Source organism: Heterodontus francisci, unplaced genomic scaffold (assembly GCF_036365525.1).
Source record: "Heterodontus francisci isolate sHetFra1 unplaced genomic scaffold, sHetFra1.hap1 HAP1_SCAFFOLD_91, whole genome shotgun sequence".
NCBI classification, from domain to species: Eukaryota; Metazoa; Chordata; class Chondrichthyes; order Heterodontiformes; family Heterodontidae; genus Heterodontus; species Heterodontus francisci.
The window spans coordinates 4,653,110-4,666,106 of NW_027140989.1; positions in this window are offsets into that span (position 1 = coordinate 4,653,110).

Consider the following 12,997-nt stretch of genomic DNA (forward strand, 5'->3'; position numbering starts at 1 on the left):
CTTGGAGGGGAACTTGCAGGTCGTGGTGCTCCCATGCATTTGAATTAGAATTAGAATTAGAATTAGAATATTACAGCGCAGTACAGGCCCTTCGGCCCTCGATGTTGCGCCGATCATCTGACCTACACTATTCCATTTACATCCATATGTCTATCCAATGACCACTTAAATGCCCTTAAAGTTGGCGAGTCTACTACTGTTGCAGGCAGGGCGTTCCACGCCCCTACTACTCTCTGCGTAAAGAAACTACCTCTGACATCTGTCCTATATCTTTCACCCCTCAACTTAAAGCTATGTCCCCTCGTGTTTGCCATCCTCATCCGAGGAAAAAGACTCTCACTATCCACCCTATCTAACCCTCTGATTATCTTGTATGTCTCTATTAAGTCACCTCTCCTCCTCCTTCTCTCTAACGAAAACAACCCCAAGTCCCTCAGCCTTTCCTCGTAAGACCTTCCTTCCATACCAGGCAACATCCGAGTAAATCTCCTCTGCACCCTTTCCAAAGCTTCGACATCCTTCCTATAATGCGGTGACCAGAACTGCACGCAATACTCCAGGTGCGGCCTCACCAGAGTTTTGTACAGCTGCATCATGACCCCGTGGCTCTGAAACTCGATCCCCCTACTAATAAAGGCTAACACACCATATGCCTTCTTAACAGCCCTATTAACCTGGGTAGCAACTTTCAGGGATTTATGTACCTGGATACCAAGATCTCTCTGCTCATCTGCTGCCCTTGTCCTTCTAGTTGATAGACATCGCGGGTTTGGAAGGTGCTGTCTAAAGAGCCTTGGTGCATTGCTGCAGTGCATCTTGTAGATGGTACACACTGCTGCCACTGTGCGTCGGTGGTGGAGGGAGTGAATGTTTGTAGAAGGGGTACCAATTAAGCTGGCTGCTTTGTCCTGGATGGTGTCGAGCTTCTTGAGTGTTGTTGGAGCTGCACCCATCCACGCAAGTGAAGAGTATTCCATCACACTCCTGACTTGTGTCTTGTAGATGGTGGACAGGGTTTCGGGAGTCAGGAGGTGCGTTACTCGCCTCAGGATTCATAGCCTCTGACCTGCTCTTGTAGCCACGGTATTTATCTGGCTACTCCAGTTCAGTTTCTGATTAATGGTAGCTCCTAGAATGTTGATCGTGGGGGACTCAGCGATGGTAATGCTGTTGAATGTCAAAGGGAGATGGTTAGATTCTCTCTTGTTGGAGATGGTCATTGACTGGTACTTGTGTGGAGCGAATGTTACTTGCCACTTATCAGCCCAAGCCTGGATATGTCTTGCCGCATTTCTACACGGACTGCTTCAGTATCTGAGGAGTCACGAATGGTGCTGAACATTGTGCAATCATCCGAGAACATCCCCACTTCTGAACTTATGATGAAAGGAAGGTCATTGATGAAGCAGCTGAAGATGGTTGGGCCTAGGACACTACCCTGAGGAACTCCTACAGTGATGTCCTGGAGCTCAGATGATTGACCTCCAACAACCACAACCATCTTCCTTTGCGCTAGGTATGACTCCAGCCAGCGGAGGGTTTTCCCTCTGATTCCCATTGACCTCAGTTTTGCGAGGGCTCCTTGATGCCATACTCGGTCAAATACTGCCTTGATATCAAGGGCAATCAGTCTCACCTCACCTCTTGAGTTCAGCTCTTTTGTCCATGTTTGAACCAAGGCTGTAATGAGGTCAGGAGCTGAGTGGCCCTGGCGGAACCCAACTGAGCGTCACTGAGCAGGTTATTGCTAAGCAAGTGCCGCTTGATGACACTGTTGAAGACACTTTCCATCACTTTGCTGATCATTGAGAGTAGGCTGATGGGGCGGTAATTGGCCGGGTTGGACTTGTTCTGCTTTTTGTGTACAGGACATACCTGGGCAATTTTCCATTGCAGTGGAGATGCCAGTGCTGTAGCTGTACTGGAACAGCTTGGCTAGGGGCGCGGCAAGTTATGGAGCACAGGTCTTCAGTACTATTGCCAGAATATTGTCATGGCCCATAGCTTTTGCAGTATCCAGTGCCTTCAGTCGTTTCTTGACATCACGTGGAGTGAATCGAATTGGCTGAAGTCTGGTATGTGTGATGCTGGGGACTTCAGGGGAAGGCCCAGATGGTTCATCAACTCGGCACTTTTGGCTGAAGATTGGTGCACATGCCTCAGCCTTATCTTTCGCACTGATGTGCTGGGCTCCCCCGTCATTGAAGATGGGGATATTTGTGGAGCCACCTCCTGCAGTTAGTTGTTTAATTGCCCACCACCATTCACGGCTGCATGTGGCAGGACTGCAGAGCTTCGATCTGATCCGTTGGTTGTGGGATCGCTTAGCTCTGTCCATCGCATGCTGCTTCTGCAAGTTGGCACGCAGATAGTCCTGTGTTGCAGCTTCACCAGGTTGACACCTGATTTTGAGGTATGCCTGTTGCTGCACCTGGCATGCCCTCCTGCACTCTTCATTGAACCAGGGTTGATCTCCTGGTTTGATGGTAATTATAGAGTGGGGGATATGCCGGGCCATGAGGTTATAGATTGTGGTTGAGTACAATTCTGCTGCTGCTGATGGCCGACAGCGCCTAATGGATGCCCAGTTTTGCATTGCTAGATCTGTTCGAAATCTATCCCATTTAGCACGGTGATAGTGCCACACAACACGATGGACGGTATGCTCAATGTGAAAGCAGGACTTCGTCTCCACAAGGACTGTGCGGTGGTCACTCCAACCAATACTGTCATGGACAAAAGCATCTGCAGCAGGCAGATTGGTGAGGACGAGGTCAAGTATGTTTTTCCCTCGTGTTGATACCCCCACCACCTGCCGCAGACCCAGTTTAGCAGTTATGTCCTTTAGGTCTCGGCCAGCTCGGTCAGTAGTGGTGCTACCGAGCCACTCTTGGTGATGGGCATTGAAGTCCCCCACCCAGAGTACATTTTGTGCCCTTGCCTCCCTCAGTGCTTCCTCCAAGTGGTTTTCAACATGGTGGTTTACTGAGTCATCAGCTGAGGGAGGGCAGTCGGTTGTAATCAGTAGGAGGTTACCTTACCCATGATTCACCTGATGCCATGAGATTTCATGGGGTCCGGAATCGATGTTGAGGACTCCCAGGTCAACTCCCTCCCGTCTGTATACCACTGTTCCGCCAGCTCTGGTGGGTCTGTCCTGCCGGTGGGACAGGACATACCCGGGGATGGTGATGGCAGTGTCTGGGACATTCCTATCACACTCTTGGAAAACCATAGTCACAGTCTGGGCACCCGAGTACACACTTGCGCACCCCATCACACTCTTGGACACCACTATTGCATTCTTGGGCAAACTTAGTACACTCTGGGTTCTCCAAGCAGTGATTTGGCAAACGAGCCCAATCTTGGGCACCCGTAGCAAACACTTGGACACCATATCACACGGTTGCCATCCGCTAGCAAATGCTTGGTTACACCTACCACACTCTTGGCGCCCATTATACACTTGCTCACTCCAAGTGCACCCTTGGGTAGGCCCAGCACGCACTTGGTCAGTCCTACCACGTCTGTGGGCACCCATCGTACTTGTTTAGGCACAACGAACACTCATTGGGAACCTCTAGCAAACACTTGGGCATCTCTAAAACACTCCGGCACTCCAGCCCTCTCTTGTATACCCGTATAACACTCTTGCCATCTCTTAGCACACACTTGGGCAAACGTGGAGCATACCTCGGCACACCTAGCACACTTTTGAACACCTAGCTCACTCTGGGCACACTGAACACACTCTTTGGTACCTCTAGCGTACATTGATCACAGCTATCATACTTCTTTGCACCCTATCACACTCTTGGACACAACTAGAACACACTTGAGCATCCCTAGACCAATGTGGGCACGCCTAGCACACATTTGCCATCACCTAGCACACTCTTGAGAGTACCCTGAGTGCACATTTATGTCATCCTATGACACTCAGGTCACACCAATTACACTGTTGCCATCCCTTAGCTCACTCTTGGGCATCCATGCCACATTAATGGACTCACCGATGACACATTTGGGTAACCCCAGCTCCCACTTTGTCACTGCGTGCACCCATTTGGGCACTCCTAGTACACTCATGAGCACACCTAGTATCCCTAGCAAACGCTGGGAATTCCTAGTGCACGTCTGGGCACTACTATCACACTCTTGAACAACCCTAACACTGTCAGGGCACTCCTATCACAGACTTGTAATCACCTATCACACACTTTGGCACCCCTATCACTCTCTGAGAGCACCAAATACTCCATGGCCACTTCCAGCAAACACTTGGGCACCCCTAAAATACTTCTGGGCACCCCAGCACGCTCTTGGATACGCCGAGCAAGCTCTTTCCATTTTTTATCACCATCTTGGTCACAGCTAGATCACTCTTCTGTACACGGAGAACACTTTTGGTCACCCCTTGCATGTTCTTTGGAAACTTTATCACACACTTACTCCGAGTACAAACTTGGGCACCGGTAGCACAACCTTGTCATTCTCTTGCACTCTCTTGGACGGACCTCGCACATTCTGAGCACACCGAGCACGCTATTTGGCAACTCGACCACACACCGTCGCCCCTAGCAAACTCTGGGAACCCCAGCATACCCTTGGACACAACTGGCACACTCTTACCATCCTCAAGTACGCCTCTGTGCGTCATGAGCACACACTTGTACAAGCCTATCGCAATCTGGGCACTCATAGCACACACGTTCCATCACCTAGCACACACTTGGACACATCTAGGACATACTTCTGCAAACCTAGCACCTGCTGGGCACCCCTATCAAAGTGCTCCCATCCCACATCTCAATCTTGGGAAGCCCTATCTAATTCTTCAGCACCCAAGCATTACATGAGCACAATAAGCAGAAATTTGGGCGACCCTGTTTTTCGGCGTCCCCATCACACACTTCACAACCTAGCACACTCCTGCAAATCTCTAACACACACTTTGTCACCCCGGCACACATTTGGCCATGCCTAGTACACTCTTGGGCACGCCAATTACACATTTGCGAAACCCTCGCCCAGTCGTGGGCAGCCCATCATACACTTGGACACCCTAGCACACATTTTCCGTCCCCTCGCACATGTTTGGCCATTCCTATCACCCTCTTGGGCACCGCTATCACCCTCCTGGGCACCTCTAGTACACTCTTAGCCACCCGTAGCACACTCATGGCCACCCCTGTTACACTCATGGTCCCCGCTAGCACTCTCTGTGCACTCTTAGCAGACACATGGACAACTATGTCACAATATGGGCACTCTTACCAGACACTTGCCATGACCTATCACACTCTTCTGTACTCCCATCACTCTCATGGCCACCTCTATTGCATTCTTGGGCTGCCGTAGCACCTTCCTAGGCACACTGAGCACATTCCGGTCACCACGAGAACGTATTTGGGCAAACTATCCCACTCTTGGACAGCCCTAGCAGACACTTGGACTAGCACATTTTTGGTTAAGTCCTATCACAGTCTTGGGCACCCGTAGCACACACTAGCTCAATCCTGGTTCACGCTCGGGCACCCGAAGAACACTCTTGTCGTTCTCTATCACAGTATTTGACTCTAGTTCGCTCTGAGAAAACGTATCACTCTTTGTGGTACCTTTATCACACACCGGGCACACCGCTCACACTCTGGGAGCCCCTCGTACACTCTTGGGAACCCCCATTACACTCTTAAACAGAGCTAGCACAATTTGGGCCCTCCTATAACAATCTTTGGCACCTGCAGAACGCTCTTGTCATTCTCTAGCATGCTCCTGGACAGCCCTAGCACGCTCTGGGCAAACTGAGCATGCACTTTGGAAACTCTATCATACACTGGGCTCCCCTGGCACACTCTAGTATACATATACAATACTCTTGGGCACCCCTAGCCTGCTCTTGGGCACCCCAGGCACTCTCTTACTCACTCCTATCACACTCTTAGTCACAAGTAGCCCACACTTACTATTCTATAATACAATCTTGGCCAGCCCATATCAGAATCTGTGCACATTAATCACGCTCTTAGGCACCGCTATTACCCTCAGAGCGCCCCTAATACATCCTTGAACACCCTAGCATACATTTCAACAAACTGAGCACAATCCGGTCGCTCCTAGCACACAGTTGTCTTCACCTGGGCATCTCGAGCACACACTTGGGCACACTGATCACTCACTTGCCATCACGAACACATTTGGGCACTCCAGCATACTCTTGGGCACCCCATTATATTCTTGCTATCTCCAAGCACATTCTTGGGCACACTTAGAACACTCATGGTCACACCTAGCACATGCCTATTTAGCCTTTAGCACTCTCTGGGAACACTGAACACATTATTTGGCACCACCGGGATACACTGGCAACCCAAAGCACACCTTTGTGCACCCTATCACACTCCTGGACACCACTATCACATGCTTGGACAAGCCAAGCACAATCTGGATACTCTTAACACGCTCCTACCATCACGTATCAACCTCTTGATCATCCCTAGGACACACTTCTGCAAACATATCACATGTGTGTGCATCCCTTGCACACTGCTGCCATCCCATAGCTCACTCTTGGACACCCATCGCACATATTTGGGCACACCAATCACTCTCTGGGCACACCAACAACTAATTTGGGCAACCCTATCCTCCACTTTGGTAGCCAAAGCACACACTTGGATACACTAGCACACTCCTGCCATTCCCTAGCACATACGTGGGCACCCCTAATACACTCTGGTGACCCCAGTGCACACTTAGGCACCACTCACACACACTTAGGTTCCCCGAGTCCATGCTTGTGCACATCCAGCAGAACTGTGGGCACCTCTAGAAAACTTTTGGACACACCAGCACTCTGTTGGGCAAACCTGGCACACACTAGCCATCCCCTAGCACATGTTTGGCCACCCGTATCACACTCTGAGCACCTCTATCACACACATAGTCAGACTCGTACACAATTGGGCACTCCTAGTGCACGCTTGGGCACAACTAGCGCACCCTTGGACATGCCTGAAACATTTTTGGCAGTTAAGCACACTGGTGGACAGGAGACACCTATTACACTCTTGCCATCCCCTGGAACACATTTGGGTACACCTGGAACACACTCGGGTACAGCTAAAACACTCTTGTGTATCCCTATTACAATTTCTTTCACTCCTAGCACACTCTTGGTAACCCCAACACTATCTTGGGCACACGTAGCACTCTCCGGGCACTCCAATTACGCATTTGGGCAAACTAGACCACTCTTTGGTTCCCCAGTAGACTGTTATACACCCGAGTATTCACGTGGGCACCCCTAATACACATGTGGTACTCCTAGCACACGCATGCTCACTCCTAGCATACTCTTGGGTACCCAGAACACTCCTGACAGTCTCTAGCAGACTCTTGGACAGACCTCGCACACTAAACAATCTCTTTGCCACCTCTATTGTTCACTGAGTAGCTCATCAAACTGTGCACCCCTTCACACATTTGGACGCCACTGGCACATTCTTGCCATCCCTGATTACACTCTTCGGCACACCTATTACAATCTTGGGCAACGCTAAAACATTCAGGGCAATCTAGCACACACTTGCCATCTCCAAGTACAGTCTTGGGTATCCCTGTTACTTTTGTGGTAACCCCCATCACACACCTGGACACCCCTAATGAGCTCTTGGGATTATCTAGCACACACTTGCTCAATCCTATAACACTCTTGGGAACCTGTAGAATACACTTGCAAATCTCTAGCACACTCGTGGACAACCTTCGCACACTCTGGGCAAACAGAGCGCGCCCTTTGCCATCTCTACTACACAATGGGCTCCACTAGCACACACTTGTCATCCCCTAGCAGATATTTGGTCACTGTTAGAACAGACTTGGGCATACCGAGCACACACTTGCTCACTCCTAGCACACCTTTGGGGACCCTTATCACACACTTGTCATTCTCCAGCATACTCTTGGCCATACATAGCATATAATGGGAAAACTGATCTCTCTCTTTGTCACATCTATCAAACTCTTGGTTACCTCATCACACACTTGAACACATCTTGTACCTGCTTGGTCACCCCTATCGTACACTTGAACCAGCCTTGCACAATCTAGCCACTCCCATCACACACGCGCCTTCACTTATCACACACATGGGCACTCCGAGAACACATTTGGGCACTCTGTCGCCCTCTTGGATACGCCTATCATACTCTTGCTATCTCCTAACACATCTGGGCACCCCTAGTAAACACCTGGGCACACCCAGTAAACTGTGGGATGCCCTGGCAGGGCCTTGAAAACCTCGACCACACTCTGGACACCCCGGTATACTGCTGAGCACCTCTATTACATCCTTGGTCAACCCTATCACATTCTTCAACCACATTAGCACAATCTGGGCACACCTAGCACGCACGCGCCGTCTCCTATTACATACTTGGGTACACCTTACAAACACTAGGCACAATGTACAGCCCGTTGACAACCTCTAATACACAGCTCAGCACCCGTAGAACATTCTTGGGAACACCTAGTCCACACTTCTGCACACTTATCACATTCCAGGCACCCCTATCACACAGTTGGTCACCTGTAGCACAAACTTAGGCAGGCCTACCATGCTCTTCACACCCTTAGCACACACTTTCTCACTCCTAGCATACTCCTGACCACCTGTTGTCATTTCGTAGATCACTCTTGGGCCACCAGAGCACAGTCAGTCACAATGAACTCTATTCGGCACCTCTCTTACAAACAGGGTCCCCTTGCACAATATTGTGCAACCCAACACATCATTGGACACCACTGGCAAACTCCAGAAGTCACACGGGATCAGAGGTGAGCTGGCAAGATGGATACAGAACTGGCTCGATCATGGAAGACAGAGGGTAGCAGTGGAAGGGTGCTTTTCTGAATGGAGGGATATGACTAAAGGTGTTCCGCAGGGATCAGTGCTGACCGTATGCTGTTTCTATATATATAAATGATTTGGAGGAAAATGTAGCTGTTCTGATTAGTAAGTTTGCGGACAACACAAAGGTTGGTGGAGTTGCAGATAGTGAAGAGGATTGTCAGAGGATACAGCAGGATATAGATCGGTTGGAGACTTGGGTGGAGAAATGGCAGATGGAGTTTAATCCTGACAAATCTGAAGGTAATGCATTTTGGAAGGTCTAATGCAGGTGGGAAGTATACAGTAAACGGCAGAACCCTTAGGAGTATTGGCAGGCAGAGAGGTCTGGGCGTACAGGTCCACAGGTCACTGAAAGTGGCAACGCAGGTGGATAAGGTAGTCAAGAAGGCATACGGCATGCTTGCCTTCATCGGTCAGGGCATAGAGTATAAAAATTGGCAAGTCATGCTGCAGCTGCACAGAACTTTAGTTAGTCAACACTTAGAATATTGCGTGCATTTCTGGTCGCCACACTTCCAGAAGGACGGGATGCTTTGGAGAGGGTACAGAAGCGGTTTACCAGGATGTTGCCTGGTCTGGAGGGCATTAGCTATGAGGAGAGGTTGGATAAACTCGGATTGTTTTCACTGCAACGACGGAGGTGGAAGGGCGACATGATAGAGGTTTACAAAGTTATGAGCGTCATGGACAGAGTGGATAGTCAGAAGCTTTTTCCCAGGGTGGAAGAGTCGGTTACGAGGGGACATAGGTTTAAAGTGCGAGGGGCAAAGTTCAGAGGGGATGTGCGAGGACAGTTCTCTACCCAGAGTGTGGTGAGTTCCTGGAATCTGTTGCCGGGTGAGATGGTGGAAGCAGGTACCATAGAGACGTTTAAGAGGCATCTTGACAAATACATGAATCGGATGGGAATAGAGGGATACGGATCCCGGAAGTGCAGAAGGTTTTAGTTTAGGCAGACATCAAGATCGGCGCAGGCTTGAAGGGCCGAATGGCCTGTTCCTGTGTTGTGCTATTCTTTATTCTTTGCTATTTTGAAAGCTAGTTCAATTATTTGGACCCAAATTTAATGTCTTTAAGAGTTTGTCTGGTTTGAACTTAATTAAGGGAGATTCATAAAGCTGTACTCCGGATTTGGTTTAGTCCCTATAAGGGGTTAAAGTCATAATTCACTTCAATGGGAGCCCAAAACATGCATTGTTTTTAACAGAATCCTGTACTTATCTATTTGCCTTTAATGTTTATTTTTCGCTTTGTAAGTACGGAAGGAGAGTTTTACTGACAGCGGTACAAAGACCAGATTTAAGTATTACCGGGCATGGAGCCCTTTACCAGGGGATGGAGTTCTTTGCATCTAGAGATGGTAAACTCTTGATCACGGTTTGTGGATCCTAAATCAGAACTCCCTCATTCTACTTTTGAGGTGTGGAAATTTCCTTTAAAGTTCGCTTCAAATCCTAGCTGCAGTTTTGTCCTGTCACATTCTAGCTCCTAGTTCAGGTTCCGTTGAGAAATAATGGCTAATGTTGAAGGGATTGACTTAATTTTCCCATTGGGTAATCCATCAATTTGTTTTAGTAATTGCAGAATCCCATTCCACTACCTCAGGCAGATTAGTCTTTGAGACAGATCATTTTAATGCTGTTGGTTCAGTTAGAGCTCATGGTACTTTCGTGCCTGACCCCAGGAGGACGGGAAAACACGAATCCAGTGGGATAATCAGAATGATACCCTAGACATTTAATGTTAAAGTGCACTTCTGCACAATTGGGTGGCCTAATGACTGGTGCACGCCAAGGCGGAGGTATCGATGGTAGAATAGTAGGTCCTGGGTCACCCTACATGCGTGGTGTCCATGGTGTGGTATCAGATGGCTTACTCATAATGCGGTTCGTGATCAGAATTTGCGAGAGGATTATCGGCAGCTACTGATACATCATCTCCAAATGAAACAGGTCCTTGTTCAGGCTTTTGCTAATGACGGTGCTGCAGGCTTTCCTCTGTTTGTGGGACAGTCTGTGTAATCTCAAATTACGCCCCTAGGCAATGTGAATCGTAACTCTATATATGCCATGATTGGCAAGCCTGGACTAAGCAGCCAAGATAAAGCAAGGTGAATTTTAAACAACCTTGATAGATGTGACACTTGCTGTCAAGTTTGGAGCGCTGCCCATTTATGGCAGCTTCTTTCCATGATGGTAAACTCTGATCTAGTCACCCCAATCAATAGGTGCAACAACTGGATTCAAATACATGCCCAACTCCTGCCTGCAACGTAGGGTGGACATGTCATGGACTCCCGACCGGATCGACATCCACCCCAAAGGGGCGATAGTCGTGACTGTAAGCCTTCTGATATAGCATGGAAGGGAGGAGGAAAGCACAAGACTCCGAATAGAAAGGGGCGGGCATCGGTTAAAGTCATCTTTAATCAGGACAGAATTGAAAGTCAGGACTGAGAAGAATATGACTCTCCTGAATGAAGCACTGGCACCCAGCTAGTGTCTCTTGAATTCCCTTATGCCCTGGCAACACTACCCACTGCTGAATAGGTGCAGGCAACCTTTGATACAGGGGCTAATTACTCCATCATGAATCCTATAATTGTAAAACTCAGTGGTCAGTTTTGGGGAACCCGATTTATCAATTATCAGTAAGTGGATTCGCACAGTGTAAGACACAGCTAGTTGACTTTTTTTGCAGTTCCGATTACTATCTATGGCATTACAGTCACCCTATAGGTGGGATTGGTACCTGATTTAACTTGTGGTCTTAATATAGGACAGCCTGCTATTAAACGTTTCCTTAAGATCACGTCCAGATATGGATGCCCGCCCAACATATATTCAGGCACAGCTAGACTGCACCTGCCGAGAAGGGGAGGGGAATAATGGTCTCTTGGAAAAGCTTCGAAACAAGTACGACCTTATCGACAGCGTCATCCGAATCAATGTCCAAGGTAGAAATAGAACCTCATTCCTTTGATGCAGGCTGGAAAAAGTCCAGGAAACAATGGCCTGTTCCGGATCATGGAGGGAACTTAGATCAACTCGACACTATTATTGATTTGGAGGAGCAAGGTGTCCTAATAAAAATGCCCGCTAGAACTATTTCACCATTGTTTGGTGTCCCGAAACCTGATGGTAAATGGAGATTAGTGGCCTATTACACATTCCTTAATAAAGTTTCAGTGCCAAACACTTCTCAGCAGCAAAATTCCACTGTTCTTCTTTTTGGCATAAAAATATTTTAAAAAAATAATCTTGTATTGATTTGGCTAACGGTTTTTGGTCTCACCCACTCAAAGAGGCTGACTGGCAAAAGACAGTAATGGTTGCCCCGACTGCTTTCAGTACTATTGGACTAGATTCCCCCAGATATTTCAAAACAGTCCAGTTCTTTCTTCAGCTCATGTTAACAATCTTTAAAAAAAACTGCCCAATGTTAACTCTTACGTGGAGTACATTTATCTTTCAAATAACAGCCTTCAAGAATATCTGCAAGCTGTTGACACAGTTTTATCCCGACTCACTGCTGCTGCATACCTCATCAACATGAAAAAGTGTCCGCTCATTTGAGAGGAAGTAGATTTCTTAGGCCTCCGTATAACTGCAATGGTCGGTGATTAACTCAGTCCTACTAAGAGAAACTAGACACAATTCAATATCCTCGAACTTTGAAAAATCTGCAGGCAAGTTTAGGACTTCTGAACTTTGCGAGATCATTTACACCGACCTTTGCAGAGCTCTCAACACCTCTGAATGCAAGTGTAGGTGAGGCAGCGAAAGGCTCCTTCATTTTATCCCCGGATGATTACTTGAAATTGCAACAACTGTACCGCAATGTACAGAAGGCTACAGCTCTGGAGCAAAGGGACCGGCAGGCCCAACTTAATATTCATGTTAAAACATCTCCGAAAGTAGCAGTAGCAGTTTTGTTCAATAAAAATCGCATTGTGCCTGTTCAGTTTCATTATTACAATTGTTCCAATGTTGAAAGATGGTAGAACAAAAAGGAAAGAGTCATGAAAACGATAGTTCCGTGTCTCATTAAAGCATGACCCCTTCAAGGGATACACCCCATTAC